General features: G+C 38.4%; 2 long non-coding RNA genes across 3 annotated transcripts in view; one reads left to right on the forward strand and one right to left on the reverse strand.

Annotated features, from left to right (window-relative positions):
- The window catches only part of LOC110400011, a 108,850-nt gene that overhangs the window by 1,305 nt on the left and 88,684 nt on the right, over window positions 1-18,861 (reverse strand). The gene's annotated exons all lie outside the window — the stretch shown is intronic.
- Window positions 420-13,323, forward strand: LOC110400010. Of its 2 annotated transcripts, XR_002439526.1 has the most exons (3): window positions 420-601; window positions 6,896-7,076; window positions 8,497-13,323. It is a non-coding gene; the product is annotated as an uncharacterized LOC110400010 (long non-coding RNA). The 2 variants fall into 2 exon arrangements; XR_002439527.1 differs by lacking the exon at window positions 6,896-7,076.

The raw sequence follows: 18,861 nt of genomic DNA on the forward strand, positions 1-18,861 counted from the left end.
AAACAAGCAGAAACAACACACGACAGTCAGAAGCCTGCTTGTGAGGCAGGACTGAGCGATTATACACACATTCTCCTTTTATTGTTGAAAGACAGTTTGGGCTTTGTTGTTGTTGTTACTGTTGTAATAGGCGGTTGCGAGGATACGAGATGTAACGAGAAAGGCCCCCTCCCCGAAGGAACAGGGACTAGTTGACCAAAGAATGTACCCGTGACGCAGGGAAAATGGCAAACTAAGATGATCCGATAAGCTACCTTTTGATATGTCAGTAGATGGAAAATACTGCTTCATGCTTCACTGCTACATGCCTCAGCAAAAATATCCAATCAGCATTAAGGGAGTAAGCTTTAGATGGCAATAGTGGATAACAAGTATTATAAAAGTAGTGCTACACCTTTGAATAAAAAGAGCTTTTCTTGCTGCTATTGTGTGTGTGTCTGTGTGTGTGTGTGTGAGTGTGTTTTCATTGTTACTAATAATCAGTATTGATATTTAAAAGAAGTTCAGTCCTTCCTCAGTGAAATCCTCTGATTCTCTTGGAAGACCTTTTTGCTTGTATGTTTTTTTTTAGAAGGGCAGCACTAAGCTTCAGGAAAAAAAGGTGGGTTTTCTTTTTTTTTGTTTGTTTGTTTTTTGTTTTTACAAGATAAGGTACATCTGTACCACAAAACTTGGAGAACAGCTACATCATTTATTAAGTTTGTACGATTCATGGGTCTCTGCAAGTGAACAATAATCATTTGATTCAAAGAAAAAAAATATTTTTTCTCTTGAGCAGAATGATTTTGTCCCCTAAATACAATTTGAAGAAAGCTCCATCTTTCTTCAGTTGCTATACAATTTATCTAGAGTAATTTGATGCAAGCTCATATTCCTTTTCTGCATTTAAAAAGCTCCCTCAAAACTGGCTTAGGGAAATAACCTACTGAAAAGGCATTCAAACATTCATGTATGGGTATTTTTCAGATACCTGACCACCATTTCTTCTCTCTTGCTGGCAGCAAACATTTTAAGAAGGGCACAGCATCCTGTGGGTGAGAAGTGCCTGTCTGGGGTGCTCACAGCTCTGTCTGCATTGGCTGCAGAGGAGACAGGTCTGGCACTAGCCCCACAGTCCTTTTGCCACAGCACTGCTGACAAGCAGGGAAGGCTGCACGGTGCCTGTTGCCTTGTGCCTCGCTGAGCAGAGGCTCTAGGAGGCAGTGGCTTCACGCCACTTGGGCAGTGAAACCTTCTGTAGCAGGAGGAGGACACAGAAAAATTTGCTCTTCAGTACTGACCCCTCATCATTAGCATCACAGCCCCAGCATGGAGGGTGAAGGAATGCAAAAAGGACTCTAAAGATTTTTGGCTGAAGAGGAGTGATCATGTTTCATTCATCTGAGTAGAATAGCCACTTCAAACATATCTTCCTGCTCTGGCCACCTGCTAATTAACATGGTCACATCCATGATGAACAGCATGTGGGGCCATTTCAATAATTACTTTAATTTCAAAGTGTATTTTAGCCAATCTATTTAGCATAATTTAACACTGGTACGCTAATTGATTGTCAAATATAGTCACCTTTTCAAGGGTGTTCTCTGTGTTGGATCTAATTTCAATAACATACCAACAATCTCCGGCCAATTTTCTTATATCTGTAGCAGCTCCACATCATGCCAGAAAATGTTTAACTATGTGGAGGTATCTCTAGATATACAAATTACTGAATATTTAATAGGCATAAAAAGCTAAATAATAATGATAAATGTAGAACTATATACAATATATATATAATGTGCTAAACACAGAATGTCAAAGTATCAGTAAGAATCATGTGAGATAACATCTATGGGTAAAATGAAGGGAAAGGAAAAAATTACTGACCAATCTGTTTCTAAACCAGCTTATCTGAAAGAGCAGCTGGATGTTTCTTCAGCTGCAGACTTACTAGTTAATAGCATAAGCTCAGTACAAATACAGAATGAACAGTCTTCCATTAGCAGAGATTTTATGCACAGGATACCTCTGTAGATCAGCTGGCTTTCAGACTGTTATTCAGAAACATTCAACTTGCTTTTCTGCACCTGAACTTCTTATCCCTTGCTTGGGTACACAGAACTCAGAATACTGGATTTCAGTGGCTTATTTTTAGCAGTTAAAAAAAAAAAAAAGATCAATTAAGGTTGCATCAACAGAAACAGCACATACAACCAGTTTTGTTTCCACTCAAAATATGTCTTGTTTTAAGGAGAGGAAAAAAAAAAGTAGATTAAAACAATTTCTATTGACCTTTTCTATTAAAAAAGACGCTGACAAACACGAAGTACTTTCTTGAATAGTACCACCTGGTGTTCTAACACTGATAGAAGTACTACCAGCCAAGAAATAAAGCATTCCAGATATTTACAGGCAAATGTGTAAATGCTTTATGCTTAATACAACTCCTCTGCTATGGTAAGTGCAACACATGAAATATTTTGGTTCAATAAAATAGCTTCCTTCTCAGACGTAGAACAGAGAGCCAAAGGAAAGGAAGTATTTTTCTTAGCTATATGTATGCTGTATTGTGAACACAAGCACAGGCATCTCCTCAGTTTCCCACCAGAACTGTTATCCATAGGGCACAGCCCCACAATGAATCCAAGGACAGATAGTCAGACCTGTCCTTATTCTTAATACAATTTATTTTGTAATGATAGATATCACTTTTTCAGATTTTGAAGCATGATCAAACAAGAAAATGCTTCCCAAAATTAGTATGTAGGTGCTTAAAGTCTTTCGTAAGTCTCGTAGTTTCATTATCAAAAATGCAAAAATTAGTGAGCGAGCACAGTTGATGAATTTTGAGAGCACGGACATTCAGATCAGATCTGTATCAGAAACTTTTGCTTGAATGCACCCTTCAGAAATACAGGGTAAATAAAAGAGGCGACATATTTTATTTATACCTTCCAAAGCAAGTTTTCTATCTACATGCTTTCTATATCTGCTTCAGAGCAATTTACCAGTTAAGAATCTGTTCAAGGTTGTTATTCAAGAGGATTTTGACTGACAGTCAATTGAGAATACAAAAATTTTGGAAAGAGGTTGTTATTTTAGCTTTTTGAAATGCTGTTAGACAGGACTTAGCATATCCAATTGAACTTCATGGCATTCTTGCTTGACCATATTTCTCCACGCTGACAAGAGTGCTACAGAAGGACAGTAAAACCATCCAGTGTATCACGCACGCCTTCCTGTTTTGCATTTGAAACCTTTCTGAGCATGCACTCCATCCCATCACCCAGGTTATGAATGAAGGTGTTAAACAGCACTATCCCCAGTACTGACATCCAGAGCACACCACTGGGGGCTGGCCTCTGCCTGGACTGAACACAACACTTTGAGCCTCAGTGGTTCAAGTAGACTTCAGCCCACTTCACTGTATCCACGTACTGAATGCAAGACGGTTACAATAGTATTTTGGAACCAACAGCCATGATGAATGTGATTTCTTCCAGTAGCAGCTACACAAGAGATATATTTCCAATTAAGAATTTGCCATTCATGTATGATATTAACTCCCCAACAGTGCTCATTCATTTTCCATATTTAGCTTGTATGGAAAACTGCTGTGCCCCAAGGAGTTCCTGTATATGAAGAGGGATTTTTTACCTGAGTAACTCTTCAGATTTTCTACTTTAACTAAGAAATGCATATGATCTAGGAAGAACAAAAACATTTTTCCAAATATATTTTTTCACCTGAAATTTTATGTTGCTTTTAAGAACAAGATCTGATTTTCTAATCAAATGATAAATAAGTGACACCAAATGTTAGCTGTGACTTTTCAGATTTATTGGAAAAAAGTTATTCCAAAATACAAAATAGTTTTGTACTGAACATTTCCTTGGCTCAGATAAAGGCTAATCATTTAAATGCATGTGCATTTATTTTTTTCTGAAATTTATAGCTAATGATCTAAAGCTTCTGTACACAGGAATTACGTGAAATTATGAGTTGTTCTGAAAAATCATTTTGCATGAATATCTGGAGAAATTCCTAAAATAAATTAATGAATTTAAATCTTGCGTATAACACCTTTGTCTTTTTGAGCGTTTCTATTGCCTCAGCTGAAATACTTTGTGCAGGCACTGCAGTTCAAGAAAATGGGAATAAGCCACAGGGAATAGTGGAAAGAGGTAAGAAAAGACAGAATGGTTGGCTCAGGAAAAGTCAAAATCACCAGCAAAAACAATAACAATAATAAAAGCTAGAAGAAAAAAATAGCAGTGGCAATAGCTTTTAAGCACAGAAATAACATCCACAAAGAGGAAGAAAATTATCAAATTATCTGTTTCCTATACTGTAGTGCATAGGAAACAAATCACACGTTTTAATTTGAGCATGAAAGATCCACATTAGTCATTCGAAAACACATACTAATGGCCATGCCAGTAAGCACTGGAACAGGCTGCCTGTGGACAACCCATATATTCTCCTTTAATTCAGTCTGCCACCACTCAGGCTCTGCCAAGCAGCAGCTGCAAAGAATTGCAAGTGAGTTTGAGGACATAACATTTGGTACAACCATAGTGCAATTACAAGGCAAAGACATTCACTGATGGTCAAGGACAAATGCAAGTCCGTGACAAAGGGGTCTTGATTTATGTAGCAGATCCCTTCTGTAACTCCTTGGATTCAGGGATTTTCTGGTTCTGCTAAAGGACAGGTTTGTAAATATTAGACTATTATATGGGTTTTTTTTCATTAAAATGGTTCACTCAGTTTTAAAGGCATTATATTATGGTGATATTTAGCCGTTATTTCCTTGGGATATGTTCAACTTCAAATATATTTCAATGTAACAAATTCAAATCCCTTTAGTAAATATTCTGTACAGCTTGTCCATATTATCTCAGAACTTTGGACACATTTAAAAGTTTCTCCACTTTGTTGTACCTTCATAGCCCTTTTTTCAGAATGTCAGTAAGTCACACAAAGATTATATTAATTCAGAAGAGTGGGGAACATCATTTTAGGAAGTTTTAGACTGGATTTTCATTCCTTGTTCAGTCATATTAAAAAAAAATGTAATATACAGCAGCTATGGTTCAGGTTATAAATACAATGAATAAAATTGTTCTGACTAAAGGTAGGAATGAATCTGAATAATCTCAGGTTTATGTAGCACACTACAATTCAGTGACATATTTTATTCCCATGAGCATACACACATTTGTTTGTTTATGGAAAACTTCAAAAAAAAAGGTTCTCGTAATTGCGTATTATTTGCTTGAGAGGGAAATTGCCCTTTTAATCCATGTGAATCTTCATGTTCATGATATTATCTTTAGTCTAAAAATCTTTCTTTATCACCTGCAGTGAGTTTTCAATCAAAATGTTGAGACACTTGAAAAAAACTGAGAAATAAAAAAATATATATTTATGAAACCTGAGAAAAAGAGTTTTAACAATTTTCTTCCAAATCTACTTAATTTCATAGTCTAATTACAAACATATTAGTATAGTTATCCAAATGAGTACTTGCCCTAATGGTAACAAATTATAATAATAATTGACCAATAATTATGTTGAAATTAAGTACTGAGAAATGAAAACACATTTTAAAATTATCTTTAAAAGATTATAGCCTTTTTTCTAACTTAGCATACGTTACTCCTCCCTCACTCCCCACACAGGGATGTAAGAGAGCACTGTATAAGCCATGCACTAAAGCATTTGTTTTCAAGTCCTTCCACTAAATTCTGTATTTCACCAATTTAAAATTCTGTGCAGTCACACAGCAGTTTTACTGCAAAGTATGTGAAGTTATCAAAGGTCGCTCTCAGGAGGACATTTTACTTAGTGTTTATAAACAAGTTTTCCATTTAATATTTCTCTGCATGAATTTGATCCCAAATTCAGCCAAAGCTCTGAAGCTCACGCACTATCCTGCTGCCCTTGGCAGCAGCCAGCAACTTACTGGAGCCCACTGAGCAAATCTGGTTCTGTCTTTCAGACCAATGGATGGGGTTATTCTGAAGAAGCTGCTTCTTACATACTGTACGCTGTAACGCTGCTTGTGTTGTCAAAAATAAGAGCACAAGAACTTGGTTGAGCTAGATATAGCAAAGAGCAGGAACAACTAGCATGGAATTTGGTACTTTAAGGAATTTTGCTTCTTTTAAGGAACAATTTGTGATGTTATTGCCTTTTAGCTCCAGTCCAGTCACTGCATGTTCTGTTTTTTTTCTGCAAACAACTACCCCTATAGGGTAGCCATGAAAAGGTCCAGAGAAATGAGAAATAGTTGATGTCACAAGACTCATCATGAAATACTTCAGGCTTTAGAAATTGCTATTTACGGTGGGTCATATCAGCATTCAGCTCTAATCAAATGGTATCAGCTATTCAAATGTAGTACAAATCCACTTTGAGTGTTTCTTAATCAATGGATTGACAAAACCCCAAGGAAGTTGCAAAAGGCAATCAGCACATGCTGACAGGGAACTGGAAATGTAATTACAACCTAGGAACGTTTCAGTGTGTCCTTCAAAGTCAAACAAAATTTTGTCATTTGTATGATGCTCCTCCTGCAAATAAAGATACAGAATTACATGTAAATGTAATGTACATGTAAATGTAATTCTGAAACAGAAAAACATTCTTACATGCTTTCATGTTAGCTGTCTAGTAAATCCACTAGCTTGTGAAATGGGGGATGAAAAAGAGAGAATTTAATTTTTGAATAAAAGTGTGCTCAAATTACTGGTTTAAATATCAGGGAGATTTGAGAACGTAAAAGTGATGCTCCCAACCCCAATTATTAGGCGTATGTGTCTGATGGCACTAACAAACAACCAAAAGATTAATCTTTCATTAAGAACAAATAAACACAATGATAATATTGTTTTTATTTATTTCACAGAATTATGTATATCAGTGGGCAGGTTTAAGGTGTGTTCTAAAGAAGCTGAACCACAACCACAAGGATGAGGAGGGAATTTGGAAATGTATAAGTTCACAACTCACCTCCTAGGGCACTTGAATTCCATTACTCAACTCAGTGACTTGCAAGACCCTTTCTAATTGTGCCACTACTTTCAGAGGTATGGTAATAATAATAAAAAGAGATAAAGATAAGGCTTGCTCGTGTTGAGGATATGAACATTCAGTAACACAGATCTTCTGTATTCAAATACAATTTTCCTTTTTTTTTCCCCTGATTATTGTATGGCTCATTAATGGAAAGAAAACCCAGCATGACATGAAAAATCACTCTAGTCTGATAAAATGAAGCAAAGCTCTGTTCAGCTGCAGAAGGAGCTTAGCTGGCTGCTAAGTGACTGCTGAACAGTAATTACTTTTATTTATTACAAAGCCTATTTTACGATTTTAACGTTTACAAAAATTACACCTCTGAACAAGAGAGATGCTTTTCTACTGAGAGGAAATCTTTTTATTTGGATTTTTTTTTTCATATGTGCATTTGAGGGCAACAGGAGCTTCAATTTGCTCCACATCCGAACTTATGCTTAATTAGGATAACTTGCAAACTGGAGATTATTAAACAGAGATCCAGCAAATTAAACAGGCAAAGAAAGAAGGAAAAAAGATTGTTTTTCACCTGCTTGCTTACATGTTTTCAGTTATATTTCTGGAGTTAATTTTTAATGAGGCAGATTTATTATTAGATATTTTATGGAGAAGTCCCTGAAAAAGTGAGCACCAAAACCACTGAGGTAACATATAAAAAGCTTCATGAAATCACTGAAGGAAAAGAGCAGATACTACACATTCAGAAAATGACTAGGGATGCTCTAATCAGCTTCAGGCTCAATCCAGTCAATGGTTGTGGAGCGATGGGGAACCCATAAGAACCTCTCTGAGGGCTAAACCAAAACAGGGTGAGGAACTGACTGCAGAGCCACAGATGGGAGCTGGGAAGCCCTGTTGTGTCTCCAGCAAAATTAACTTCAAGCCTTCCCAGCTGGCTTCTAAGGAAGCTAGGAAAGCAGGTCCTGATGGAAATGCCATTTCTTGTCAGCTTCCCTGAAAATAATAAGCAATAGCAAGTTTCATTTTCAATAGCCAGAAAGCAAAACTCTAACTGCAAAATATCCTGGTCTTGTTTGACTAGAAATGAGATTTTTGTATAAGTTAAGTGCTGCTGGTTGAAGAACCAATTTCATTTCCTCAACCCCTCATTTTATGTAAATCAGGCATCTTGTTAAGTTTTGCAGTCCTTTTTTTTCCTTTAATAAAAACTTGTAAAAAGAACACACGCTCCCCACTTGCACACATTTTAATGGCAACTAGCAAATTTTGGAGCTTGGTTCTCCATTTGTTACCAGGGAAACTGCACTGATTTAGAGAGATTCACATGCAAATGGTTTCCTAATCTGCTCTGTCATAAGAACACAATCTAGCACTCAACTAGTAATATGCATTAAAATGCAAAGCCAAGGATTATCAGCGAACTCAGTGAATCTTAGTTTTCACTCTGTTTGGCTCTCATATTCACTACAGTAACCTGCAATGAAACTGCCGCTGTATCACTGATCTGGTGAACGAAGGGCTGGTGCCTACACCGTGCCACGAAGCCAGCAAGGACTGAGTCCTCCTTCCCACGCACAGAGTCATCCTGGGGCAGGAGCTTCCTGCAGGCCCACGCTGTGGTGGCCTTGGCTGTGCCTTGTGGCCAAGACAGCAGCACTAATAACTTCATAGCCTGCCGATCTCAGCAGACACATACCCTGAGGGAACGTGATATTTACATTAGAGAATGACACAGGAAGATTACTTCATGTCACAACAGCATTATAGAAACCTGTCTACTCCTACCTCCTTCCACCGGGGAGAGGATGTGTTATCAGCCTCAGCTCCTGGTTAAGTGATACTCCATCTTCGCCTTGATAGAAACTTGTCAGAACCTGACAATATGCATTTAGCATTTGATTACATCACCCACTGGTCATTAAGGAAACCACAGTTGCATCTTTCTGTTACAGCCTATCTGATTAAGTTATACGATACATCCTCCAGCATTATTCACGTCCATATACACTAGGAGCTAATTTCCTTCGCTGCACGTCATCCGGTTTTTATTAATGTCTCCTATGAAATGAACTTTGGACTTCTATTTTTTTCCTTCTCCTACCTTCTCACAGTTCAGTCTATTTATCATGGATTTTTTTTTTTTTCTGAAGAACATACCAGTATTTAAGTATACTAATAAATTTTATTTCTTACTTTTATTGTAAGAAGGTTTAGTCTTAATTTAGCTGCCTCTTTTTCTTTTTTTTAGTGAGGTGATAAGTTCACAAATATTTAAGCAAATTCAGTTCTGAACTATGGATGACAGGCAACTTTTACAACATGTTAATTTGCATAAATATAACTCCTGATATTAAAACAGGGAGATCAGCCAGCGGTTTAGAGTAGTGACTGAGAACATGTATCCTGTCACTGTGACATTGTGCAGGTTTTAGAAAAGTATTATGAGTGCAACGTTTTCACTATGTCTCTATTAGTTTAAAAATATAAAGCACAGACACAAGGGGATATTTCCACTTGATCTAGTTACTGTGCATTTAAATGCAAGTGAAAATGCTCAAAAACTTGAGACTACATCTTTCTTTGCCAGAATTGCAGCCTAGCATGGTAAAATAAATGAAAATGCAAAATATCTACACTTTTCAGTTCGATCAGATACCTATCAGAGCCAGGATTGCTCCCTGGAAGACCTCAGAGGCAGGAGAATGCTTATTGTAAGATTTACAACCAATAGGCTGAGCCGCCCGTGGTTAGGATGAGAGAGAACGTTGCTCTAGAGGTAGCACCACTGTCCTGACTGCTTTCAAACCTTCATATGACAAAAATGATGAAAAGTTTTCACAAACACAGGGGTCCGAATTGATACCATTTTTCACATGTGCCCTTGTCAAATCATATATGGCAGAACACATGCCTGCAAGCCTCCACACATACACAACTTAGCTTTAACATTTCTGCTAAATTTAATCTCTTTCGAGCTTACAGTTTTGAGCAGAGTTTGAAGCAGACTCTTTCCATTAAGTTCATAATCTAATCTCCTTCTTCCTTTCCATAAAAATGGCAGAAGTGAGAAGAGAGCATGGTGAAATATGCAATAACTGGACAGATAAGTTCATATGCTGTGCGCACTATAAGTAGCAGTGAAGAAGAGAACAAGGCAAACTTGGAAGGTTCTTGAAAAAGAACTTAATAAGTTAAAATGCTTTGAAGTGTATTAAGTATTTCAGGATTAGTTAAACATCTCTCTGGCTGTGAGCATAGCCCAATTTAGCCTTCCTTCTTCATAATCCCTTTGCTATCGTGTTATTTTGGCGAATTCAAAATGTATCTGTACTCAGTTGCAACTAAAATTATATTTATAATACCTCAAAATAATAAGTGCTAGCAAAAATATCAAGTTCTTATTGTTATTTTCAACAGTTTCACACAGCATTGCTAGTATTCGCTGTCTACATGGTTGAAAGAGTTCTACATGGTTGAAAATAATTTGCATAACGACAACAATGAACAATTATTCTACCAGAACTATGAGCGAATATGGTCTTCAGTGCTGAAAACTGTCTGAACACACTTTATCTCATTAGTGTTGAATTAAGTAGGCTTTATTTATTCATATGACATTAATGATTACATAGAGCCTATAACTGTCCAAGTCTCAGAAATTCTTAGTGCACTATGGCAGGGTGGAGGATTTTAGTAGCTCTGTGACAAAGAACAATATAAAGTGTGCAGTCTCACTTTCAAACACCATACCAATTTTTATTCTCATCCTGAACTTTTAGATTCATAAAACTTCAGCCTTATTTTTCCCCCTACAGCCATAGAACCATTCAGTTTGAAATACAAAAAGCACATCCATAATGAAAGGCTTAAGAATGATGTGCTCTTCAACAGCACGATTGCTGTATGATTCATTATGTTCAAAACCAACAGCAGATATTATGAGAATACCATTTATTATATGATTACTATTATCATATTATTAGTACTTAATCTTGGTGAATTTCATGTTCTGCTTTTCCTTTACCTCCTTTCTAAAGAAATATTGTGTGGATGTTACAACAAAAAAGACAGAAAAAAAAGGGAGATGAACAAGATTAATATTTCTTAGGAATGTATGCTATTACTTTGATTTGTGAATGCACAGGAATAAAAAAAATCTTCAGATACATTACTCTACTGGGTATACATGCATTAGAATTTAGCCTAAAGAAGGAAATTAATAATATAGTATGAGACTTAAATATGCTCTCAAAAAGGCTTATTTCAGTAGGTCGAAGTGAATTGTATTTTTACACAGTATAAAATACCTCTCTGAGATGTTTGAGTGTCAGCTAATTCCTGAGATAAGTAATATTATGATGGTTAAATAGAATGGAGAGACACAAAACCAAGTTTGATGCATTTCCATGTCAGCACAAAACACCAGAAGCTTTTCTCAACTAAGAGAGGACAGGTGCTTCTAACTTGCAAAGCTCTGTTTTGTCAATGAGTGGACATGATTGTACTGGAGATATATTTTAAAAAGGGATTCAGGGTCCAGCCTATTGCTAAAAATGAGAAATGGTAACCCAGCAGCGCTCTCAGCTAATACTTGTAACTATGACCACAGCTGCGGACAGTCAACTATCCAGACAGACTAGCTGTTATATTACCTTTTCTGCTTTGAACCCTTTAAGGGGTTGATGAAAAATAAAGTTTACAAAATGGCATCAACTTTTTAGAAAATCTAATGCATTAATCACATCAGACAACTATCAGCACATTTAATAGCAGAGAGGCAAATTACAGCACCTGACAGAAGACTTCAAAGGGTTTTAATGGTAAATATGAGCTAATGCTCCTTGCCATGAAAAAGCCCTTTTTTTTTTTTATTGCTTTAATAGATGGAGGAACTGGAATGCGGAACAGATATATTACCACTTGTACATTGTTCACCACATTAGACTGCTGAATACTGGAAATCTGTCTTGAAATATCAAAATTAAAAAAAACAAAAACAAAAACAAGAACAAAAAAAAACCACAACTCCCTCCCCCAAACCCCTGGGTTTCTGGCAAGTGTTGCATACAAACACAGTGCAAAATGAATGTTGGTGACTGGAACACTTATCACTGTTTCCATAAACGTTTGAGGTAACGTCATGTATATTCAGAGATCTTTTTCATCACATTGATATTGACCAGCAAGGCTATATACAAACACACTTGCATGTATAACCTTGCTGATTATATTAATGCATATAACATATTAATATTTATATTAGTAAATCTACATAGAACTCTTAGGTAGTATTCCTGAAAGTTTGTTTATAATGAAAGAAACAGCTGTGTGTCAAAATTAAAAGACAATAAAACATATTTTCCACTACTTTGTCCTGATTTGTAGCAAAAAAAAGATCAGAACAGTGTTTTTCAGTAAAGACAGTCTATCAGAAAATTTTCATCTTATAATTTAAACACTTAATTTAACTTTTTTCCTGATCTTGCATTCCAAAATAAGATTTATATATATGTACATGTATACTTGTAAATACATATATATAAATATAAAATTGTAAACAATAGGAAAATAAAATCATCCAATAGCATCAAATATAATGTGGACTTCTAAAGAATCTGTAAACATTGAAAGTGATCTTTTTCTAGGCGTGCGTTAAGAGAACTAGCAACATTTTGTAAAAATGAATCCCAAAGTCTTCACTATCTGAAAGCAAATCAGCACAGAGCAAATAAGGGCTGAACCATATGTCTTCTCAATTTTAGACCAGATGAAAAGAAAGAGGAAAGAAGGACACAGAAGGTACATTTTTTTAGATTTCTGGCAAAAACTGTGGATTTGTTTCTTACAGTAATGATGAGATTGAAGAATCTCCATTGGACATTGTTTGGCTGAGTTCCTGTTAAAATAATTAATTGCACACTGCTAGGATAGTATAGTTATTGACATATTGTGGCACCAGGAGATTTGGACAGGCATTCTTAATTATTTATAATCTAAGCAAGTAAATACAATTAAGTAACATGTATTCGTGTGAAATTCAAATTGAGTCTCAGAGGTATGTAAGATCACCTTTGCTTAAAGTTGATCCGTGCTTACAAAATGATGACTTACATAAACTTTTATAGACCTACTAACATTTGATTGAATCTGAAATGACTTAGTTGTAGAGGTTTGGAAAACAGTAAGAAAGAGTATTTTAAAAGAAATTTAATTAGCACAAAATCTTAATCCTATCAAGAGAAAGACAAAATCCGTGGCAAAGACAAAGAAATGAATAAAACAAATAAGATATCTGAAGGTCGTGATACCTAGAGTTTGTATTTAATATGTATGCAATTTCTTTTTTCCCCTTTCCAATGTTTCTCAGGCATATTATCCCAATTTAGCACCAAGAGAAGAGGTGTCTTCACCTGGACTGGTGATTTGTCCATGTATGTACAGAATACACAGAAGTGTATACCCAGTCAGGCAGTTTCTTTTTCCCCAGAATGAATTATATACATTCACCACCCTGAGTCATCTCCCTCAGAGGATGCAAGATTGACTTAAGAATCATTATTTCACTTTATTTTTTTATTATTTTTTTCTCTCTTTTTTTTCTTTCACTGTTCATATTTGCTAGCTCCTTTGGGTAATCTCAAGACCAAGCAATACTTTTTTTTAATGACAGCTGAAGTTCTTAAGTTATAACCTCCCTCCAGGACATGAAAGTTTATGAAGAGCATGATATATCGCGAGATCTAAAATGTGTTAACAAATACTGCAAATGTTTAAGCTTTCTTCTTCAAACACAACAACCATTTCATTTAGCTAAAAAAGCTGTTAGAGACAGAATGTTGTAGAAGGCAGATGAAGGTTCTTACAGTAATATTATTAATTTTTATCTGAGCTCCAACCCAAATTCCACTGAAGTCAACACAAAGTTTTTCACCAGCCTCATCAGAATCTGAATCCAGCTTCTACTGAGGCAACTGGAGGTCTTAAAATACAATAAATATATAAACTTTCTCATTTCATAGAATGGCTTAGGTAGGAAGGGACCTTAAAGATCACCTAGTTCCAATGGCCTGCTGTGGGCAGGGTTGACAACCACTATATCAGGCTGCTTAGGGCCCCATCCAACCTGGTCTTGAATGCCTTCAGAGATGGGACATCCACAACCTCTCCGTGCAACTTGTCCCAGTACCTCACCACCCTCTGAGATTTCTTCCCAACATCCAGCACAAATCTACTCTCTTTTATTTTAAAGCCATTCCCTCTTGTCATATCACTATCAGACTGTGTAAAAAGATGGTCCACTTCCTGCTTGTAAGCTCCCTGCAAGTACTGGAAAACTGCAATGATCTCTCTCTGGAGACTTCTCCAAGCTAAACAAGCCCAACTCCCTCAACCTTTCCTCATAGGAGAGGTGTATTAGGGGTCCCAGGCCTGGACACAGTACTCCACACGGGGCCTCGCAAGAGCAGAGTAGAGAGGGAAGATCACCTCACTCACCCTGCTGCCACCATTCTGTTAATGCAGCCCTGGGTATCGTTGGCCTTCCAGGCTGCAAGAGCAGTGTTGGCTTGTGTCCAGCTTTTTGTCCACCAGGATCCCCAAGTTCTCCACAGGACTGCTCTCAGTGAGTTCTTCTCCTAGTCTGTACTCGTATCTGCGATTGCCTCGACCCAGTGAAACACCTTGCACTTGGCCTTGTTAAACCTCATTAAATTCTCATGTGCTCATGTTCTGAGAGTGTCTAGGTCCCTCTGGACCCCCCCTTCTCTTCTATTGTGTCAACTGCACCACTCAGCTTAACATGATCAGCAAACTTGCTGAGGGTACGCTCAATCCCACTATCTAACTCATTGCTAAAGATGTTGAAGAGCATATTCCCAAGATGGACCCCTGGGGAACATGACTGTGACTGGCCTACACCTGGACATAGAGCTGCTGACAACAGCTTTCTGGCTATGACCACCTATCTCACTCCAATTATACGAGGGAGAGAAGGTTCTTTAATATATGTGTACCTGACAGTAAGTCACAATGGGTCAAATGTTTGCCTGACCAGTTTATTACAAATTCTAGTCACTAAGGGAGATGGGGAAGGGAAGACAGGCAATAGAAAAGAGATAGGAAATAAAAGCAAGGAGTCTTTGTAGAAAGCAAGAGAGAGACAGTCACCACTGGGATTTCAGCATTGCTCGTAGTTCAGAGGTTAATCTTCAGTAGAGATGGGTCATCAAAGGTTGTGTTGTTCAGTTGATGACTTCTAACAATGACTGTACAGACTTATAAATAAGTCTCAAGTGGTTGACCCAGATCCTTTTGGAGTGACAATTTCTGGCCTTGGGATCTCAGCAGGAACTCCTTTGCTCCCATCTTCCAGGCCTTGCATACTTAAGTCAGCAGATAAGAGAAAGGAGGGAGATGCCAAATTGTATCTTGCCTTCACAGGATACAATGGTATCATCCCCCGGTCTCCTGTACCAAGCTGGAGTTATTTGGTCACAGGCCAGATCTTCTGCCAGTAAACACTTCTGAGCACTCCCTTTCCAAGGCAAACAGCCCCAAAGAAATGCTTTCAAATGTAAAATTGTCCACAGAGTGATGCCAAGCTTTGAGCCAAGAAAAAAGAAGGGTTCAGACACTAGCCAACCAATTCTTTATCCACTGAATAGTCCAGCCTTCAAATTCATCTCTCTCCTATTTAGAAATAAGGAAATGGTGTGGAATCATGTTGAAGGCCTTGCACAAGTCCAGGTAGATAACATCAGTTGCCTTTCCTTTGTTCACTGATTCTGGCACTCCATCATAAAAGGCCACCAGATGGGTCAGGCACAATCTGCCCTTGGTGAAGCCATGCTGGCTGTCTCGGATCACCTCCACAAATCACATGTACCTTAACTTCTCTTCCAGTAGGATTTGCTCCATGTTCTTCCCAGGCACAGAGGTGAGGCTCACCAGACTGTAATTTCCCGGTGTCTGAACCCTTCTTTTCTTTTGGCTCAAAGCTTGCTTTCTGAGGTACGTTTTGTGATAAGACTCTAACTGACTTACCAAGGAGGCAAATGGTGGTTGTCGCCATGTAGCAATCAACATCACCATGTGAATATTCGAAAGCATTTCCTTCAGGGCTTTTTGCCCCAGGAAGAGAGTGCTCAGGAGTGTTTACTGGCGGAAGATCTGGCCTGTGACCAAGTAGCGCCAGCTTGGTATGTGAGACTGGGGAATGATACCATCATATCCTGTGAAAAACAGGATGCGGGTGGGCACCTCCCAGCTCCCTCTTATCTGCTGGCAAGGCCCGGAAGATGGGTTTTCTGCTGAGATCCCAATGCCAGAAGCTGCCACTCCAGAGAGAGCTGACTCAACCACTAACTGTCACTCCAAAGAGAGCTGACTCGACCAATTTGGACTTATTTATAAGTTTGTACTGCTGCTGGAGGTGGTTGTCAACCAAAGCAAAGGTTGGCAACCGAACAACAAGCCCTGATGACCCATCACCCAAGAAGATCAACGTCAGCGCTACAAACAACGCTGGACCCCTGGTGGTGACTATCTCTCTTGCTTTCTACAAAGACTCCTTGCTTTTTTTTTTATCTCTTTTCTATTGCCCACCTTCCCTTCCCCATCTCCCTAAGCTACTAGGATTTGTAATAAACTGGTCAGGCTAACATTTGACCCGTTGTGTCTTAATCTCGCTGTCGGGTATACATATATTAAAAGAACCCCTTCTCCCTCCTGTAAATTGGAGCAAGACACCCGGGTCTTCCTTTCACCCTTTCTTGAATACGGGAATGATGTTTCCCTTTTTCCAGTCACCAGGGACTTCATCTGACAGCCACAATTTTTCAAATATGATAGAGAGCAGCTTGGCAGCCACATCAGCCAGTTCCTTCATGACCCTGGTATGTACATCATCTGGCCCCATAGACTTGTACACATTCAGCATCATGAGGTGATCTCCGACTTGCTCTGCTCTTACACTGGGAGGGATTTTGCTCCCCCAACCCCCGCTTAGAAGCTCAGGGACACAAGAGGTGTGAGAAGTCTGACAAGTCTTGAAGACCGAGGGAAAGAACTTCTCCATGTCTGAGGAGGCCAGATCTCCCTCTTCATTTATCCAAGGGGGTACACTCTCCTTTGCCTTTCTCTTCTGCCCAGTGTATCTAAAGAAATCCTTATTGTTTTTCATATCCCTTGCCAAGCTCAATTCCATCTGCTCCTTGGCTTTCCTGATCCCATTCTCAGGCCACCCATCCCCACCGTCCACTGCTTATACTTTTCCTTTTATTCCCTCACCTTGATCAGAAGGTCCTTGATTAGCCATGCTTGTTTCCTGCCTTGTCTGCCTGATTTCTTATTCTGGGGGGTGGAGAGCTCTTGTGCTCTCAGAAAAGCAACTTTAAAGTGCTGCCAGTTCTATTCATTTCCCTTGTCTCTGAGAACAGTTTCTCAGAGGATCTCATCCAACAATTCCTCAAACAGCCTGAAGTTCACTGTCCTGAAGTTCAGGGTTCTGAATTAAGAAAAAAACCTAAAATATTTTTAGGAAATACACAAATCAATCACATTAGCAGAACAGAAGATATACTAACGGAGGCGAATACAGCAGTTTTCTGAAGCTGACTTGAAATGAGATTGCTATACAGCAGACTCATTCATACAAGCGTAGTAGACTGTCTTAGACCACTGCTTGGATTTTCAGGTACCCTGCCACTCCCTTATGGGTCAGGACCTCAGGATAATCTCTTCATGAGCTCCCTCTCCCCAGTTTCTGTGTTGTTTGGCGTAACTGGGAGCAACCAGCATTTGAAATCAGTGTGCTCTGCACAGCCAGAAACAGAGAAAGCAATGACAAATGACAACTGGCTACAATGACAGCAATGGTGGGTGCACAACTAAACAATCAAAGGAATCCTGACAGTTCACAGAAAAATAAAATGAGATGTGTAGATGTGTAATTCTATGAACTAAGGCATCTAGGGGAAAATAAAGGAAAAGGAAGGAGTTTGAAAACATTGTCCAGTTTGTGACTGCACGGACACCAGCTGAAAGCCCCAGTGGGGAGATACAGGCACCTCTTGCTTGCTCACTTTTAGTGACCATGTGCAGCTGAACAGACAGCTTACTATGGAATTTTCTTGTGCAGCCCACCAACAAGTTGGAGGTAGTTTTGTATCACTGGGGTTAGACATAGGGAGAAAAGTTTCTTTCCAGTGCAAACTCTACACAGTAGTTTCATCTAAATTGAGATGGAAGATGCAAGGGCATTTCAGGGGAATACTGCTGATCTACACCTATACAATTAATATTGATATACAGGGCTAGATCTTCAAACCCAGCTCAGAACTGAAGACTGAAGGACTCGTCCGCTGCTCTTGATCTTGGGGCTGCTGTATTATTTAACTGCTAAAGCACAGGGATATGTTTCCATCTCCAGTCCAGTGGAGAATGCTTGTGAGCAGGAATGTAACACAGTCACAGAACAATTCTCCTTAGCACTTATATTACTTCCATAAATTATGATGAACATTTTGTGGTTGGATGATATAAAGCAGATACATTAAAGGATCTGGGCCATTCCTGTGCCTTGTTTGTTTTGTTTTTCTATAAAAGAAAGTGCAAAAATGCACTGCCAGTCTGCTCCTTCTGAGATTTCCATTAGTACTCTCAGCACTCTTCTATATTTTATACTCACTCCTGAGATATTTTGCTGACCAAATTCTTAAGCTGTAGAAGATGTGACAGCAACACCTGGCAAGTTTAGGATTCCTAGCACCATCCCCAGACTCTGTGGTCAAACAGGAGGTGTTGTCAGCTCCACTCATCTTGCTCACATTTCATGTC

The sequence above is a fragment of the Numida meleagris genome, chromosome 5 (genome assembly GCF_002078875.1).
Source record: "Numida meleagris isolate 19003 breed g44 Domestic line chromosome 5, NumMel1.0, whole genome shotgun sequence".
Classification (NCBI taxonomy): domain Eukaryota; kingdom Metazoa; phylum Chordata; class Aves; order Galliformes; family Numididae; genus Numida; species Numida meleagris.